The sequence below is a fragment of the Scylla paramamosain genome, unplaced genomic scaffold, assembly GCF_035594125.1.
Source record: "Scylla paramamosain isolate STU-SP2022 unplaced genomic scaffold, ASM3559412v1 Contig82, whole genome shotgun sequence".
In the NCBI taxonomy this organism is placed as follows: domain Eukaryota; kingdom Metazoa; phylum Arthropoda; class Malacostraca; order Decapoda; family Portunidae; genus Scylla; species Scylla paramamosain.
In genome coordinates, this window is record NW_026973747.1 from 102,160 (window position 1) to 107,500 (window position 5,341).

At 41.4% G+C, this 5,341-nt stretch overlaps 1 long non-coding RNA gene across 2 annotated transcripts in view; it reads right to left on the reverse strand.

The window, feature by feature from the left end:
- Positions 1-2,029: 2,029 nt before the first annotated feature.
- Positions 2,030-5,341, reverse strand: part of LOC135098800 (uncharacterized) — an 11,131-nt gene continuing 7,819 nt past the window's right edge. For both annotated transcript variants that reach the window (XR_010267395.1, XR_010267396.1), the window contains exon 3: positions 2,030-4,498. This is a non-coding gene — a long non-coding RNA (uncharacterized LOC135098800). The remainder of the gene's footprint in view (positions 4,499-5,341) is intronic.

Genomic DNA, 5,341 nt, shown 5'->3' on the forward strand with positions numbered 1-5,341 from the left:
TTTACATGTCTGAAGCAAATGGGATGTGGGGTGATAATGCTGTTAGCGTTAGCTGGTATGTAGAAGTATACTAACAGTATTATAGGAACTGCATTAATTGCCACTAGTGTGGGTGTGCGGCAGGGTTCCCCTACATCCTGTGTGCTTTTTAGTATATATGTCAATGTAATGATTCAAATGATCAAACAAAGATGTCCTTTAGACGGCTTTCTGCCATGGTTGCACATATTAGTGATGATGGACGACACTATATTATTGTCAACAACTAGAGAAGGAATGATAAGGAAAATAGAGATTCTACATGATTTTTGTAGCTCACACGGTATGGTGGTTAATAATGACAAAACAAAATTTATGGTGGTAAATTGTAATACTGAAGATAAAGAAATTATATTGTGTCAGGATATGCGAGTAAGTTACTGTACTAGCTATATATATTTAGGTAGTCCCTTCACTGATGACGGATTAGCCTCAACAGCTGTAAAGCTTCATGCAAACAAAAAGATGTGTCATGTTTTAAAATTTATATCTTTTATCAATAGGAATAATGATGTACCATTTTATATTAAGAGAAAAGTTGTTGATGCTTGTGTTACTACTTCGGTGCTATATGGATGCGAATCGTGGCTCAGCTGTGACTTAAAACCTATAGAGATACTATACAAATGGTGCATAAAGGAATTATTAGGTGTGAGAATAACTACTAATAATGACATTTGCATGGTGGAATTAGGTTTACCCCTCACTTAAAGCGCTTGTTAAGAAAAAACAAAGGAAATATTTTCATAAAGTGTGGACAGAAAGAAACGATATAGTTGATGACCCGTTGATGCACGTACTAAGGTTAGTGTTAAATTACAACGATCAAGTGTCTAGGTATATCACAGATATGACTATAAATGATTTTAACGATGTGGAAGATGCCAAGCACAGAATGAGACTTAATATTAGGAATTCGTTGTCAAATAGGTTGACCTTTTATAAACAAATTAACCCGAATCTAATAGTACATGATATATACACAAGAAGTACTAGAGTGAACGAGATAGAGCGTGTGTCATGGACAAAACTTCGTCTCAGTGCTCATTCCCTGGCGGTAGAAACAGGTCGCTGGAACCCGTCGGGGACGTGGTCGCCTTCCCATGGAGGAGAGGCTGTGTCCCTGCGGCCTCGTGCAGACCGAGACACATGTCATCGAGACTTGTCCCTTGTCTTTGACCCTTAGATTAACATATAATGTCACAACTGTTCATCAATTGTTGGTAGATAGAACTGATTATGATAATGTGTGTTTTATAGTGTATAAATTATTAGCGTTGTTTAAGTGATAAAGTTATGTATGCATCTCCAAGTCTTAAGATGTTACCCCCGTAGTGTGATGTTTGCTGGATTCCTGCCCCATCTTTAAGGATTATTTTATGTGTTTTACTTATTTTTACTATTGCATTTGTGTTTTAAATGTGTTATAAAAGTTTTAATGTATATCATTCGCATAGTGCTATTAAGAGAAGTTACTGTATTTTGGACCAGAACTGTATGTATTTTAAATTGTATAATTTATTTATTTTTTTTTTTCCTGTGGTCAATAAACTATCTGAATCTGAATCTGAATCTGTGTGTGTGTGTGTGTGTGTGTGTGTGTGTGTGTTCGAAGCATCCTTCCTCTCAGTCTCTCCTTCTGCGTGCCGTACTGAAGCGAAAAAGAAAGAAAAAAACAATCTTAGCTCAAAGGGAAACTTATTCCATGCAAAACACAGCTTCACCCGAAAGCCCAGAAGTACTAAACGCAGAATTTAACACCACATGGCTCCTGCTCGTCGATCCTTTCAAGCAGCGCCGCTATCAATACAACTTCAAAGGGATAAAACTTACCGCAGCCATCAACATATTCATGGCTGGGCGCGGCACACTCACTGGATGTTCCGCTTTGCCTATTTTCTCTCCTTATTCTGCCCCGCTCTGCTATTGTTGCCGCTGCTCCCAGGCTGATGCACTCGTTTATATTCACATTTAATTCAAGATGGTGGGAACGAGTGCGCACCTAGCGAAGGGTAAAGGTTACCTGGTGGTGTTCGTGGTGGTGGTGATGGTGTTGGGTGGTGGGTTGTAGATCTGAATGCAGTGGAGTAAGTAGGTGCTGGTGGTGAAACAAATAGTAGTAGATGTTATGTTTATTGTGTTATGTGAATGTCCTCGTGTACTCTGTAGCATTTTCTTGACTTGATTGGCTTCGGTCGGTAATTTAGTGGGTTAAGGAGTGGCAGGTGTGTAGGTGATGGAGGTGGTGGTGAGTAAGGGTGGTTTTGGTGGTTACGAGAGCAGTCTCGCGTACTTTGTGAGAGTTTCTCGTTTTGGCTTTGTGCGGTTATTTACTGGCTATGGGAGGGGTACTGTGTAGGTTTGTGGGGACAGTGGTATTAGTAGTAACGGTGAAAGGTGTTATGATGAGTGTAGGTGGTGGAATGCACTGAATGCCATGTGTTAACTGTCGGAATAAGAAGAGACATACACGAGGTAATGATCGATAACCATTAAATTTTATGTGGTCGCTTAAAGAGGTTATGAATGAATGACATGGTTCAGATAGACACCCTGACAGAAAATAAGTATCGAATGCTTTACCAGACTTTCTATTAATCAATATACTCGTACACTAAAAAACATCGAACGAATTCCTTGATTTGCACAGCTACTCCTGCCAATGTCCTTGCCTTTGTTCTGCCTTCCTTGCCGCTGCTGCCCCTCCTTGTTAAATACAGATATCAACTCTTCATTAACTTTTGAAAAACAGTGCCACTGACTCCTTTCATCACCAAGAATTCATTATTATTTATCTTGAGGTGGCAATAGAAAACTTTTAAATAATTTTATCGTCATTATCTTTCAAGCGAATGGGTACGTCTCTGATCTATCCATAAGTGTTTTATTCTCGTCTTAACTACTCTTGCATGACTTACAAATTGCCGTCGTTGTGTATAAGAATAGTTTGTGATAGTATGCTACTAAAGGAAAGTGGGGCACCATTACCAGGTAAATAATGGAAATAATATGAAGAATAAGAACACAATCTATGTTTCTTGTTGGGCATAGTATTTACAAAGAAAAATCATTCACTCTCTCTCTCTCTCTCTCTCTCTCTCTCTCTCTCTCTCTCTCTCTCTCTCTCTCTCTCTCTCTCTCTCTCTCTCTCTCTCTCTCTCTCTCTCTCTCTCTCTCTCTCTCTCGCCGTGCAGTCTCCGTGCATGCAACACACGCGTCACAAAAAGGTGTCAATGAAAGCCATAATATGTTTCTATGCTTTCTATTGCCTTCTGTTTTTTGTTTTGTTTTGTTTTTTTTTTGTTTTTTTTTTTAATCTGCTATTTTAGTCACGCTTAACTACCTGTATTAAGATTTTCTTGTTAATTTCCATCGTTTGGATCTCATTTTAATAAGTTCCAGCCCGTCTTTATGAAAGCCCTACTTTTTTTTTTTACCAATACACCCTGCCCCTGAAAATTTGTTGCCTTTGTTGTAGCTGCTCCATTTTCCTCAAAATATCGAGTGTTGGGTGAAGAGAGGCGAGCTTGGCGAGAGAAGGAAGGAGCGAGGGAACTCCCCGCCGCGCCCACGCAACCCCGCGGCGAGGTCTTGACGAGCCTGTTCCCAGAAATACATTGTATCCGAGCGGCCACAAAACATAAAACTAGCCGTAAAAAAAAATGTGTGTGGTCCACGTAACCTTTCTGAGGCATTCTCTGCGACACTGACTCATACAAAAATAAAGATGAAGCCTAAAATTGACATTGTTTGATAAGTTTCCGTCGGGTAAAGTTGTTCTGGCATCCATCCATCTTACTCCGCACAAGTTCGTGTTGCGTCAAGACACACAGACACACACGCAGCGGTCCCAGGACTCTTTATAAAAACGCTCTTCATAAAAATGCCAATATTCCCTAAGTTTTCGTAGGTGAGTGCTGTGTGGCCACCTGTCTCACTCTGCACAAGTTTGTTTTGAACCAGGGAACACACACACACACACACACACACACACACACACACACACACACACACACACACACACACACACACACACACACACACACACACACACACACATACAGCCGCACCAAGACTCTTCCTAAGAAAAATTATAGTAAGCATAAAAACGATGATATTTTGTCAGTTCTTGTGGGTAAGTGCGGTGTCGGCACCTGTATTACACCACACAAATCTCTTTCACACCAGGAAACACAGGTATGCCTCAACATTAAGGATCTCCATAACACACTCAGGAGAGGCGGTGTACGTGCAGTGTTCCTCGAGGCAGCCACACAAAAGACTATGAGGACGAGAGGGTCTTGTGTTGTCGGTTGAGCGCCTCCAGTTTAAGGTCGATCTGGTCCGTGGCAGCGGCGAGGGCATGGTGCTGGCGGAAGAAACTCTTTACCCGAGCCTCCAGCTGCTCGCTCCGCTGCTCCAGCTTGCTCACCTCCGCCTGCAGCTGGTCGAGACGGCCCTGTAACGTGGGGAGGGAGGGATGAAATGCTGCAGGATGGAGAGAAAAATGAGGTTGTGAGGAGAGGGAAGGAGAGGAGAGAGTTATAAAGGAGTTTGTGAATATAATATTTTCTCCTGCATTCAGAGTTTTGTTAATTCAAATATTTCGTTGCTTTTGTTATTTTATTCATGTTTGTAGTAGTAGTAGTAGTAGTAGTAGTAGTAGTAGTAATAGTACTAGTATTAGTAGTAGTAGTAGTAGTAGTAGTATGTTGTTGTTTTTTTCGTTGTTGTTTTTCCTACTTTAGTTCTAGAAGTATCCCCATTATAATTCTCTCTCTCTCTCTCTCTCTCTCTCTCTCTCTCTCTCTCTCTCTCTCTCTCTCTCTCTCTCTCTCTCTCTCTCTCTCTCTCTCAACAACCTAGCCGTAACAAGCACTCACTTACTACCTCATTTCTTTAGTGGTGGAGAGTGCAAGAACATTCCGCCGCGAGTTATGCGTTTGGTGATCATGAGGAGCGCACTTTGTCCCCGCCCTCATCATCTCCTGCCGCTCCGCCTGCACACTCTGGCCCTACACTGAATGTCCTATGCTTGGTGCGTCTATTCTAAACTGTTTGTCGATGATAGCAATAAGAATAATGAGATGTGAAGCTATCCACTGTTACATATTCTTAACATCAGCGTGTCTCCAGGTAATGCTGATAAAGTAGCTCTTCATCCTTCCATGTAAAAGGGATATCTATCGTTGTTTCCGTGGCTCGCGATACGTAAGTGTCATCTAGAGGGTAATACTGTAGTAAAACCCCGCCCTCGCCTCGCCTGCCCGATACGTAGTTTATTTAGTGTGTGTGTGTGTGT